Source organism: Prosopis cineraria, unplaced genomic scaffold (genome assembly GCF_029017545.1).
Source record: "Prosopis cineraria cultivar Desert tree isolate PC_DT_omini unplaced genomic scaffold, ASM2901754v1 PC12, whole genome shotgun sequence".
Classification (NCBI taxonomy): Eukaryota; Viridiplantae; Streptophyta; class Magnoliopsida; order Fabales; family Fabaceae; genus Prosopis; species Prosopis cineraria.
In genome coordinates this window covers 11,077,643-11,091,574 of record NW_026555343.1, presented here as the reverse complement: position 1 = coordinate 11,091,574, position 13,932 = coordinate 11,077,643, and the positions used below count along the sequence as shown (strand labels likewise).

Genomic DNA, 13,932 nt, shown 5'->3' with positions numbered 1-13,932 from the left:
GACTTTTCTTTGATAGTGATAGTTGGATATTCCCAATTTCACTTATCTCCAAACTCGTAACACTTGCTTCTGTATTAAAAAGACAAAACAAAAGCAAACAAGGAAGGGGGGGGGAACCAGTCAAGTTGTAAAGGTTGACCGGACTCCATCGTAGGTGAGTTCTTGATCGGACCAATCAAATTGGCTGGTCCGTTTTGGTTTTGATAACCCTGGTTTTTAATTATTCTTCATCTGCCATTTTCGTTTTTGCTTCCAAACCTTCGTCTTTGCGAATCTATTTTTTTAAAATAGACCAAAACATCTCAAGAGGGTCTCATGCTATCGGAGGCAAACATCATTATCTAAAACAAGATCATCAGTCACTGTGGGCAATTTTTTTTTTTTGGTGATTTTTTTTTAAATTCATCTCTGATCTCACCCATTGAATCCAATCAAAGGTATCATTTCAACAAAAGAACCAAACGAGAACATCGTCCATGCATGAAATTCAGTTTGCAGCTAGTAGCTGCCTTCCTCTCATTTTTACTATTTTTTAATGATGTTTGTTGATTTTTTCTTTTTAACTTATGTCTAGAAAAGCTATTTTAAATGCAAACATATATTTTTTTATCTTTGTACTTCATATTATATATTGTATTTAAAAAAAAAAGTTTCAACTTTTTAATTTAGCTTAACCTTATAAACAGTTCGATCTTAATTTGGCCACGGTTGACTATTAACCCCTAAATCAAATAAAGAATCAACCACCTCTTTATACAGTCTTCTTTGACGTGCCTCTAGCGCAAGTGATGTGGTCAGTGGGACTTCCATCTTTGTTTTTCCAACCTTAACTGCCCCTCTTTTCCATAATGCTATGATCAAAGCTCCAGATTTTAGATCAATTCTGAGCTGCGTTAAGTCTATATTGTCACAAGACAATATTATATGGAAATGGAAAGATGATGAAATGAAAGGAAGCGTGCTAAGCCTGGGATTATTCATTCCTTATAGGAAGCAATTACAAACCCTAGTCAGCCAGCTGTACAGAGGAAATAATGAATGAATAGAGACATAATTCGCCAACTAGTGTGGGCTGCATTTGGCAACCCTAGGCCCAATCTTCTTGTGCTTCTTAATAGTCTTGACATCACATATTGATTAGATAAGCAAGCTCAGCAATTGATTGAAAGAGACTACATGCATGACTGCTGGCATCTATATACTCCATTACAACCACCATTGTTGCCACAATGGCTCATCTTCTCGCCCAATAATCAAGGTGTGATGGATGGCCTGAATCTTAATATGGGCTTATTCTATTTGAGGCAGGTTATTTTAGTGGCTAGACATTTACAAAAAGTAAATACAAGTCATAATTAATTAACTCACATATAAGTCATAATTAATTAACTTACTTTACCATCGAGTCTCTCTCTCAATATAAGGGTATATAGAGGGACAGAAAGTCTGTTCCCTCCACTTCTTTCTTTTTAATATATTGGAAGGATTAGAAATCCTTAGTCTCTATCCACGCTCACCCCATTCTTACCAGTCTGAGGTGACTAGCCTTGATATTTATTAGAGGTTCTGTATCGATTATGATATTGCTATTCATTTATGGTTACCTAAATAGTCAAAGTTAACATTTATTAACAATTAAGGCAATATTGTACCGTTTCTAAATGTCGGAGAACATTATTGCACCACAAACAAATTCAAACTTATAATTTGGAGGCTATTTTGCCACTTTAACTCTTAATTAAAAATACTGACATTAAACTTTACTAGATGTCGACAAACCATTGTCAAATATTAATATATTAGGTTTAATTTTTTAAAATAATAATAATAATTGATACAAAAAATCATCATTTGAGACAAAACGGTATTAGTATAAGAGGATTAGAAGATACTTTATATAAATTAAGAAGATACGAGCTGCGGTGCTTTTGCCCATATACAAATTCATTTATTTCCAATACCATCGGTGCACCCGCAGGTTGCAATCCAAATAACAAAAGCTGTATTCGTTCACAAGGAAATAAAGCATGTACATGAACACTCAAAGAAGTAAAGCATCTTATACTATTTCAGTATTAAGGGAACGACAGTTGGTAGGTGTAATAGCCTTAAATATATATATATATATATATATACTTATTGAATTAACTATATGAATATATTTTAGTTATGTTTGGGATAATTATAACAATAAGGAGTATTGATAGAATGGAAATATGTATGCCAAACAACCTAAGGTTTTCGGTTCGAATCCTTGATGCAACAAAAGAGAATTTTATTTTTTTCAGCCTCTCCAAAATTACAAAATTACCCTTTTCTAAATATGATAAAAGCTTCCTTCTCTTCCTCGGCCATTCCAAAAAACAGAGAGAGAACGAGAGTTTGAGAATATGACTGACTTCCTATACCTCTAACCTTTCCTTGTTTCAGTGATCACGACTCATCCCCCTTGTTGCTCGTGGCGGTGGCTGGTGCAGTTGATGCTATAAGTTTTTTTAGTTTGTTTTCCTTATATTCTCTGTTTTCATCATTGTTCTCTGTCCTGTTTCTGGCTGTCTTCGTTGGATTCGGTCGCTGCTTAGTTTCTGTCACCTGTTTGGTTTGCTACTGGCGTAAGACTAAATCGTTGGAGCTGGACTCACGATCTTTTCCTTCCCAACTCAACCGTGAGCGTTTTGTTCTGTTTTACCGGTCTGTGCTCCCTGTTTCTGCATCCTCTTTGCTTGCTGTCTGTCCAGGCTGTTCTGTGCTGAGAGATCTTAAAGTGTCGAGTGCTGGAAGGCTATTACTATAAGCTTGTGTGGTGCAACTAAACCAGACTTCCTCCATCGTGTGGTGTAGTGCTAGTGATCAGTTTGTATCTCCCCTATTAAGTGTAAGTTTTACTTTTCTCTTCCTTATATGTACGTTGCTAGTTGCTGGAAGTAAGGAAGCTTCAGGATTTGCTTTCTCTTGATGAATATACGTATGATTTGATCATTGAAGTTGGAAAAAAAAATTTGGCTCCCCTGTTACTGTGGTTATGCGTGCGTGAAGAGGAAATAGAATTTTAATTTAAATAGAAATTACAAGTATAGAAGGAAGTAGATGATGTTATAGCCTAGAGTTTTATTTGGAGATAAGTGAATTATTAATATTGTAAGGGAAAGAATATTGTAGTTGTATATCCAAGGAAAGTGATTGAATTAGTGATAATACTTGGATCGATTTCAAATCATAAATTTAGCTTTAAATTTTAGATGAAAATGGTTAATTTGGAATTGTTTCTAAAGATTGGGAATCTATGAAATAATTTTTATCTTGATAGGGGGTGAGGAAGAACGAGACCCTGATCAGAATTAAAAGAAAGTATATCCTTAAGAATTTGAAGTTCTAATGAGTAAGTGAATAGCATTCCATTTAATTTAATTTTATTTTTATTTTTATTTTTATTTTTAATAGTCTTTTTCTTGAAATATTTTATTCTTATGAATTATATTAACTTTGAAAATTATGAAACATCAATGAAGGACAAACGAGTTATGATACGTGCATTTATTATTTTCAAAATTATATTTTCAAGATTGATGAAAGTATTTTTGTATGGTTGTTAAGCTTTGAAATGTATTGGCTATTTAATTATTGCAAGTTTGGTATATTAGCCATAAAAATATGATTTTTTGCAAATTTTGAGAATTGAAACACTTCATGCGAGTTTGGTATTGAGAATGGTAATTTTATTACAGCAGTACTTATTCTTCTCGCATGTTTGAAACGTGATTTTTAAGAGGACTCAAAATAGAACACTGCTGCCAACGGCAGTTCCGTTAGCCTGTAGCGCGCTGTGGTTAAATACTAGCTAGTTTGTTTCGTGAGTTTTATCCTCACGTTTGGTATTCGTGGGTTTTGTACCCACGTTTGGTTCCATGGCCTGAGCCGTGTTTGGTTACTTACCCTCATGGATTGTGTATTTATGTTTGTTTCGTAACTACGGCTATATTTGGTTATTTACCCTCGTGGACTGGTGTGTCCACATTTGTTTTCGTGGCATAAGTCGCGTTTGGTTATTTACCCTTATGGACTAAGTGTCCACGTTTGTTACTTGTTCTGTTAAGTCCTTAAAAATTTTTAAATTTTGATCAATTCATTCATTTGAAATTTCAATGGTTTCAATTATCAAGTGTACTAGTTTGATTTATGTGTGAGTAATTTAATTTCTTTAAGTATGATAGAATAAAGTGCTTCCAAATCCACTCTCATTTCATGGGTATGAATATGATTTATAGATTTTTAAAGTTATTATGTTGAATTATCCTCTTTTCAATTATTTTACATAATTATTTGAGTTTACTACATGAATTCTTTTAAATTCTATTTTGGGAATGCTATTCACTGAAAAATAATTTTGACCTCAGATTTGTTAGTTGACGTTGATCCTATGATCGACCTCTAAAGGGCAACTAGCCATAGTAGGTGGACCTTTTGATTGGTATTGTTGCTTTAATATAAATATATAATATGTATGTCTTTTTGATTTGAAAGAAAGAGTAAATGCTCCACATAGGTTGTTGATAAACTTTATTTTTTGGTTTGTATATTGATAGCTGGTTGGAAGGAGCTATGCTCCTAAATTATACTGTTATTTGTAAAAATTTTTGTTGTAGAATTTTTCGGAGATCCTAGTTACAGGGAAGATTCAGCCGAAATTTCTACAAAAACGTTAACACTTTCTTATGATAATGAATTTAAAGAAGTTATTTAAATTCTCACATGATTTGATTGAATTTTGCCTTTCTTAAAAAATGAAATAAATATTCACTTGAAGGCGTACGAGAATGTGAAAGTGGCTCACACCTGTGCCGGTCAACCTCTATTTTGGGGTGTGATAGTAGGCGATGGTCTGGCAATAGATGCTAATCTAGGAGGTATCTTGACTTGAACAGAATCTGACATGTGTGATACTGTATCAGATTCGGATTTATTATACTTCCTGCACCAGAAGAAGTGAATAGAAATGAGAAATTGAAATGCAAAAGGCAAGAGAACAGCGAGCAGGACAAAGCGAAATTTGACAATTCCACCTGGAGACATAGCAAAAATGGCTGAACCATAAGTGACAGCCATGGAGAGAGTAGCAGCACGGATCTCAAACTTGAAAGGGAACTTATGGGTGAGTGATAAAATGACCAAGATCGCATTAGAGAAAGAAAAAGTTTTGGATAGCAAAAACACGTAATATGGGATTTTTCGAGAAGCATTTATTGCTAAGCCTGCTTTTTTAGCGCTAGGACCTAATCCAGTACCTTGATTTTTTTTTTGCAGCAATAATCAAAGTGAAACTGTGAGAATGACGCATGCATGGTTCGAGGAAGCCAAAGCGATGGATAAAACAATCAAATATAACACTCTCTCATATTCTCTCTTGCTTGAAAGCTTTGCTGTTTCATCTGTGTACTTGCAGTGAATCAAGAATTGAGTTCTATTCTATATGTAATGACCCTAAATTTTAAGTTGAACAAAAATTTTCCCTAATGAATATTTTTATTTAAATCAGTTTCATAGAAATTAGAAAGGGGGCAGTTATAGGAAATTATGCTTGAAATTTTTGCAAGGATTTAAATCTAAATTTTTATAAGTAAAAGCTTGCTTTTAAATTATAAAAAAATTTCATGTCCTTTCTTGTAATTTTCTTGTCCCTTTCATTGTAATTGTCCCGTGCTCTTTTTTGTAATTTTCCCATGCTCCTTATGTTCTAATTTTGTTTCTTTTATGTGAAGAAAAATAGAGCATCTTTGATTCATTTTTCTCACTGCCTTCCTCTACTTCTCTAAATCCATAAAGTCGGTCCATTTCTCCAACCCTTACCAACACATTTAGCTCACTATTGACTGACCATTTTTGTGGCTGTCGTTGCTTCATATCACCTCATCTTCTCATCCTCATCTGCCAACCACTATACAATCAAGTTGCTGATTCTCTCCCATTATATTGTGCTTTTATGTGTCCATGAGAGGCTATCATTAGTTTGGTATCTTTACTGCCACCTTCCTCTTATCCTCGATCTTCGTTCATTAGTCAGAGTGGAGAGGTATATCTTCCTCATTTTCTTGCTCTATTTTGTGGTGAGCTTTTGTGTGTACAGGTGGTCAGTCTTTTTCTCTTTTTTTCCTTCCCTGTCATCAAAGTTCAGTGTGTGTATAGGTGGTAGCTCCTTCTTTTATTGTTGGCTGAAATCATAGTTTCTTCCTTTTTGTGTGTTGACAGATTTGAACCCTTATCTTATTCTTTGATGCTGTTTAGTGGCTGATTTATACTTGCTGCCATTGAGCTTTGTTGAGGTGAGATATTGTTTTCTTTCCTTCCTCTTTAGGCTATACTGCATTGCTGAATCATTTCCTTCTTTTTCCAACTGATTGACGTGGTCCCTGTTCTTTATTCTTGATATACTAATTATGGTTAGGACTGAAATGTTGCACTTGGGTTGGAAGTTTGGCCCTAGGATTAAATTTTTCTACCTTCTATATCTTGGATGCAGTGAATTGGAATTTCTCTACACTATTACTGCTACACGATTGAATAAAACGAGGATTTTTGGGTTTTCTTTTGTTATTCTTGAGTCATATATAAATAATGGATGATGTGGTTTGAATGTTAATGCCATATGGTGTTGAGAAAACAAGTAAAAGAGTCAGGTGGAGTAATTAAGTATATTCAATGTCTGCAAACTAATAATATGGATTTAGGAATTGTTTTTAAGAATTCTAATCTATTTTGATGAAGAAATGTGTTTAGGAAGCATATTAAAATTGTTTATATGTTTTGATTTTGGCTAGTAGATTTATAAAGTGGTGGATATTAAATTTAATATTAGGTTATGGTACTTCATTAACCTTACTAAGGCATAAGTGAATGGGAAGGTTTCTCTTATCTTTGTTGGATTAAGGTTAAGTTACCAATTTCATAAGGAAATAATAAATAATTGATTTTGGGATTTTTGATTTACTTGCTAGGAAATTGATGGCATGATTAAAATTAACGTGAGAAGTTGAAGTGAACGAGCTTTAAAATTTGAAAAACTCTTAAGTAAGTGGGTAGCGTTCTAAATAAATTTTTAGTAAAGTGTTTATAAAATCTCCCTATTTAGAATTTTACCATTAATCTTTTATAAATTGTACAAATATTCTCATTTATCCTATTTTCCTAATAATTGTTTTATTAATGAGAATGTGTTGATTTTATTGATAGTTTATATAGTTGACAAGTATTGATGAAAAGTAATAATTGAACAATATTTGAAAGTAGAAAAAGAAAATTTTAAAATTTTCTCTTGCTTCATACATGCTTAATTTTACTGAGGGAAATTAAGTTTAGAACGCTAGATGCTAAATACTAGCGCATCATGATTCACCTAACTAGCATGGTGTCTATAGGAGATGTTAGCCCCATGCAAAGGCCAATGCATATAGATCGGAGGGACGGTTATTTCCGAGTATTGTACTCACGCTTGTTTTCGTGGGCTTTATGACTGCGCTTGATTCATGGCTCCTACTACGCTTGTTACATGGCTTTCAACTACGCTTGATTGGTTACTTATCCTTGTAGATTGTGTGTCCATGCTTGATTAGTTATTTACCCTTGTGGCCTAAATGTCACGGTTATTATTTATTCTGATAAAGCTCTCCTAAATTGTGGTTGACATTTATCATTTTTTATTTATTTTTTGAAAGCATTTTATCAAATTGCACTATTATTAAATATTTTTATATTTTATGAGTAGTGGAAATTTTTTTTAGACATATATACATGACTTCACCATCATTGTCTAATTTCACAATCATCCTATCAAAAAAAAATTGTCATCTATCTCTAGTTAAGGATAATTCATTATTTCATTAAATCATTTGAAGTTAAATTTATTATTTATGATCCTTATATTTTTTTATTATAATTTTGATCAGAACGCTACTCATCGATAAATTTTTGGTCTCAGATAGTGTAGCTAACACTGTGCCTCTAGCTGACCATTAAAGTTCATTCTTGCTTTTTGGGGAAAAAGGAAGCATATGGTGTTTATTCTTTTTACCGAAATTTCATTCTGCATTTTGTAAATTATAAGTTAGTACTCTACGTACACTATGGTTTGGCATCAATCTCTTTTGTCATTATGTAAATTGCTAAAATGGAGCTACTTTTCTTGCTAGCTAAGCTAACAGGTTTTATTGTTGTTGTGAAAATTTTAGGAGGTTCAAATTATAGAGGAGACTTTGCAAAAATTTTCACAAAACATTTAGACTATGCTAACTTTATTATTAACATATATAACTTACATATACTAAAATTTTAGCTAAATCCTTGTTAATCAAGGGTTATGGAATGTGGGTTCACCTCATATTCCATGCCGATCATACCCTTAAGTATTGAGGTGTGACACTGTAACTTATTCCTACATTTGGCATATCATTTGACAACATAACAGGTATTCTTTCTGGAGATATGACCTCTAGAAGTTTTAGGTCTGACAGACCTGACGCGCTAAAGGAACTAGGTTAAGTTGACCCAGTTGGAGGTAGACAACGACAAAAATGATGCATCATTTCTGTCATCATTTAGTTAAAAAAAATTGCTTCTGGGCTAACGAGCCCAGAAGCCTTGAGACCTATAAAAAAACAAAAATAAATTTAGGCTCAAAAGCCCAACCTAAAAAATTTATTTTAGTTTTTGATTATTGGTCCATAGGTTAGGTACAGAAAACCCAACCCAAATCTAATAAATTTTTTTAAATAAATAAAATAATAATATATATATAATTCAAATTTGAAATATATATATATATATATTTGACATGTGGCACATTCCATCAGCATGTGATTGGTTGCACCTGCAAGCTGTCGATGCATGGAGTATAATGGACTAGCACGTGTCATTACAAGAGCAAGAGAAGGCAGCATGTCTAGTGCATGCACCTCCCCTGAGAGTGAAATATTCATTTTTTTTAATTTTTTTTAGAATTTCTCAATCCAAAAATGTTCTCGAGGCACGTGTGGGACCAAATTGGGACATAGTTTGCCTTAAAATATTTTTAAATTTAAGATCTTCATTTAGATATGCTATTTGCCTATTTGAGACAAAATAGGAATTTATTTTTGAATTATTCAGTGCATTTTAGAAGTTTAATCATTTAAAAAATTCCTAAAAAATATTTTTTTTATTTTGTTAGGAAAATATGAAGCAATAGGCTTTTGACAGCGCTGATAACTTACAACATTATTTTGTTAGCATTGAGTATCTGAATGAGCCAGATTATGAGGCTCTTAGTGAGGACTCTGACCTGAAACCCTTCAAAGAGGAAGAGGAGAAGTATGAACCTCAAAGTGAGGATTTTGATCCTAAAGAGGATCCCAATGTTGATCTTAAAGATGTACTAAAAGGACCTAAAGAGGTGCGCATGCTACTGGGACCAAAATATGAATCAGAGGGTGATGAGAATCTTCAAGATAAAGATGAAGATGTAGAACAACCTTTCACACCCTCAGTGATCATAAATATAGCAAAAAGAGAAGCTAAAAGAATTAAAAAGCTAGATCAAATTTCTTCGATAGTAAGAGCATATTCAAGCTTCATAACAAAAGAAGAACGAGCCCTAGTTGCAGGAGAAATTTTCAAACAATCCAGGAAAACACTTGTGCAACATAACAAGTGAAACAAGTCATACTGAGAAATTCTCTATGAAATAGAGCCATCAAGGGGATGAAAATACAAGAAAAATATAAAGACATAATTAAGAGTTGTCTTTTTAGGTCTGTACCTTAAGTATTTTTCTATTTTTCAAAATTTGTTTTTTGTTGAGTTATGTTGTATTGTTTCAAGACCTTCGTGGTTTATGATATATATATATATATATATGAAGTATGTTATAATTTTTTGATATTTTTTATTTCTTTATATATACTTTGTTTGAATGGGAGCTCTAAAGTGATATTTAAGAGCTATATATATATATATAATGATTATAGAAATATTTGTAAAATTCTTTATAGATGATAGTGATTTTGTTAGAATCAATGTGATGGGAGATGCAAACGTAGCCTCCTGATCATTGACCTAATAATGGTGTTATCACTCTAATAAAGAATAATACAAATATAAGATATTGTATGCCTCATAAGTATTTTATTCTTGGTTTAATATAGAAAACTATTAATGTAGAATAGTTTCGTCTCAAAATTAATAATTGCAAAAAAAAAACATTATTGCTAAATTAAATAAGGATGACAAGTTAAACAGGGATAACTAGGATACATGGCACTATAAGGTGTCATGTATTTTGAAAAAAAAGGTGATGTCGAGCCACTGATTTCGGTCATGGCTGAGCCTAAGGTATAAAACTTAGCTCAGTATAAGAGAGACCAAGAGGCATTTATGGCATGAAAATAAAAAAATAGCATTGCACGAATAACACTTCTAAGTGTTATGATAGATGATTTAATATGCAAATTTGAGAAGCACTCTACTGCCTAGGCCATGCAGGCTACCTTAAAAGTGAAGTTTGGTGGTACCTTAACTACCAAACTCAAAAGGCGTACAATTAAATTTGACACTTATAAGATAAAGCCAAATACTCTTATGCAGTAGCACCTAACGGAGATGGCTAATATGATTTGTGGACTTAAAGAAGCTAGGCACAATCTGTTTGATAAATAGCAAGTACAAGCTAAAATCAGATCACTCCCAACCAGTTGGGAGAATATAAAGGTTAACTTAACCCACAATGAAAACATCATTAACTTTAACGATATGACTAAGCACCTTGAGCTAGAGGGTAAACATTTGGAGTCTTACAAGTCATCTAGACAGGCTTACCTTGTTGAGAAAAGTTATCCTTCAAATGCTAAGCCCAAGAGGGGCAAGAAGCAACAAAAAAAGGGTAACAAGAGTGGCCTTAAGGTAAATAAAGACAAACAACCTTTCAAGAAGAAGGGAAAGAGGAGCAACAAAAAGAGAATTAACCTTAAAAAGGTTAAATGTTTTGCCTCTTAAAAAGATGGGCCATTTTGTAAAGGATTGTCCTGAGCAAAGTGGACGGGATCAGGTACTTGTGGATTATTTGAATTCACATATTTCTTATGTTTCTAATAATACTTTTCTTGCGGAAACTATTTCCTCTTCTTGGATTGTAGACTCAGGCTCCACAGACCATAAAAGCAATGATTGTGGATCTTTTGTAGAATACCATCAATTGCCAAATCATAGTAAGTGGCTTTATGTTGGCAATAACATGAGGATTAAGGTAAAAGCTATAGGAACTTGCAAGTTGATCTTGCGAGATGTTAAAACCTTAATTATCCATGATGTGTTTCACACTTCAAATATCTAATGGAACTTAATTTCAATTGCTTGCCTTTTAGAATTTAGGTTTGTAATTAATTTTCATGACAAGGTTGCTGACGTTATTACAATTCAACCTTTTATGGTTGTGCTTTTCTTTGAAAAAGGTTCTTTATCATGGATATTGTTAACAAGGTTTATTTTCATGATTGCTTTACCACTTCTTCCAATAATGTTGATATGAATATCTGGCATGCTAGACTAAGGCATATTAATCAAAAAAGAATGATCAAACTAGCTAAAGAAGGAATGCTAGGCCCAATTACAAATATGGAAATATCCTTATGTGAAAATTATCTAGCTGGTAAAGCAATGAGAAAACCTTTTGATGAAGGTGTTAAGGCTAAAAATCTGTTGCAATTAATCCATTCTGATATATGTGGTCCTATGAGTATAAGGGCAAAACATGAAACATAGTATTTTATTACTTTTATTGATAATTTTTTGCATTTTGGTCATATCTATTTGATATCACAAAAATATGAAGCTCTTGAGTGCTTTAGATGATACATTAATGAGGTTGAAAATCAAATGGACAATAAAATTAAAGCATTATGAACTGATCGAGGATGTGAATACTTGTTTGATCAATTTAAAAAACTCTATGATGGAAAAGAAATAATTAGACAACAAACTATTCCTAGCACTCCACAACAAAATAGAGTTGCTAAAAGAAGAAATAGAACTCTTCTAGACATGGTTAGGTCAATGATGGTACAAGCAAATCTTCTAATCTCACATTGGGGGGATGCTTTGCTAACTGTAGCATTCATACTTAATTATGTGCCCTCAAAATTAGTTACTTCTATACCCTATGAGTTATGGACAAAATGTAAACCAGATTTAAATATCCTAAGACCATGGGGGTTAGTTGCATATGTCCATGATGATTCCTATAAATATGGGAAATTAAGTTCGAGAGGGAAGAAATATATCTTTATAAGATATTCTAAGCAATCAAAGGGTTATGTTTTCATTAATGAAAATGATGATGGAACTACTGAAATTGAATCTAGGAATATTACATTTTTAGAAAATGAGTTTTCTAGTAGGGGAGGAGTTGATCGAACTGTATCTCTTTATGAGACACAAGAGCAATATAATATAGAACAAATAGATAGGCCTAAATCATCACAAAATACTGATCTAATTGGGAGCTCTAAAAGGTCTGCTAGAAGACATAAAAAGAATCAAAATTCACAAGAGATCACACTTTAGAAAAGTAATAGAGAGAGTGTTCCAAAAAAACACATCCAATTTGAGGGTGAAGCATTAATGGTAACTCTTAAGATGATGATGAGCATGTTCTATAAATGAAGCTGTATAAGGACTTGCTAAGGATAAATGGAATGAAGAAATGGATGAAGAAATGGATTCCATGAGGACCAACCAAGTATAGAAATTATTTGATTTACCACGTGGCCAAAAGGCTATTGGGAACAAGTGGGTTCTCAAAATTAAAAGAAAAGTAGATGGATCAATTGATAAATACAAGGCTCACTTAGTAGTGAAAGGATATACATAACAAGGGGAAATAGATTATAAGTTTTCTCATGTTGTATGCTTCAATTCTATTAGACTAATTCTGGCAATAATAGAAAGTTTGGACTTAGAGTTTCACCAGATGGATGTAAAAATCACTCTTCTAAATGGTGATCTAGATGAAGAAATCTATATGCAACAACCATTAGATTTCATTGAAAAAGAAAAAGAAGATAAAGCATATAAATTAAATAAAATAGATCAATTTATGAACTAAAACAATCATCCAGACAATGGTATTTGAGATTTCATAAGGCAATAACCTTATGTGACTTCCAAATGATTAAGGAAGACCATTGTGTTTATATCAAGAGGTTTAACAAGAACCTCATAATATTATCTTTTTATATGGATGATATTCTACTAGCCAGAAATAATTTGGATTCGATAATCACTACTAAAGAATGACTTTCATTGAATTTCAAAATGAAGGACATGGGTGAAACAGAATACATTCTTGGAGTTAAAATCTAAAGAAATCGCTCTAAGGAGCTCCTTTCTCTTTCACAAGAGAATTATATAAGAAAAATTCTTGAGCGCTTTAATATAAATGACAATAACCCCATGGATACCCAGTAGCTTTAGTGTGAAGCTTAGTCTTGATATGGGCCTTAAAATTAAGAGAGCCAAAAAAAGAAAATGGAAGGAGTTTCATATACTAGTGCATTTAGAAGTTTGATATACGCAATAGTGTGTACAAGACTAGACAGCTGCTATACCATAAGACTTATGAGTCACTTCCATAATCTAACCTCAGTGATGGACATTGGAAGGCTGTAAAGAGGATCTTAAAATACTTAAAGGTTATTATTGACTATGCACTGTGTTACTAAGGGAGTGATCTATGCTTGATCGGATATTTTGATACGGATTTAGGCAGAGATGAAGATGAACAAAGATTGACTTTAGGCTAAACTTTATTGCTAAACAATAGGGCCATTTATTGGAGCAGTAAGAAGCAGACATGCATTGCCTTACACTCTATGGAAGATGGTTTGTAGCATATACTGCAATAGTGCAAGAGGC

At 32.8% G+C, this 13,932-nt stretch overlaps 1 long non-coding RNA gene across 1 annotated transcript in view; it reads left to right on the top strand.

Moving 5' to 3' along the window:
• The first annotated feature begins 5,947 nt into the window (after positions 1–5,947).
• The window catches only part of LOC129288087 (uncharacterized), a 35,553-nt gene continuing 27,568 nt past the window's right edge, over positions 5,948–13,932 (top strand). Inside the window, exons 1-2 of the long non-coding RNA XR_008587922.1 lie at positions 5,948–6,067; positions 6,244–6,317. This is a non-coding gene — a long non-coding RNA (uncharacterized LOC129288087). The remainder of the gene's footprint in view (positions 6,068–6,243; positions 6,318–13,932) is intronic.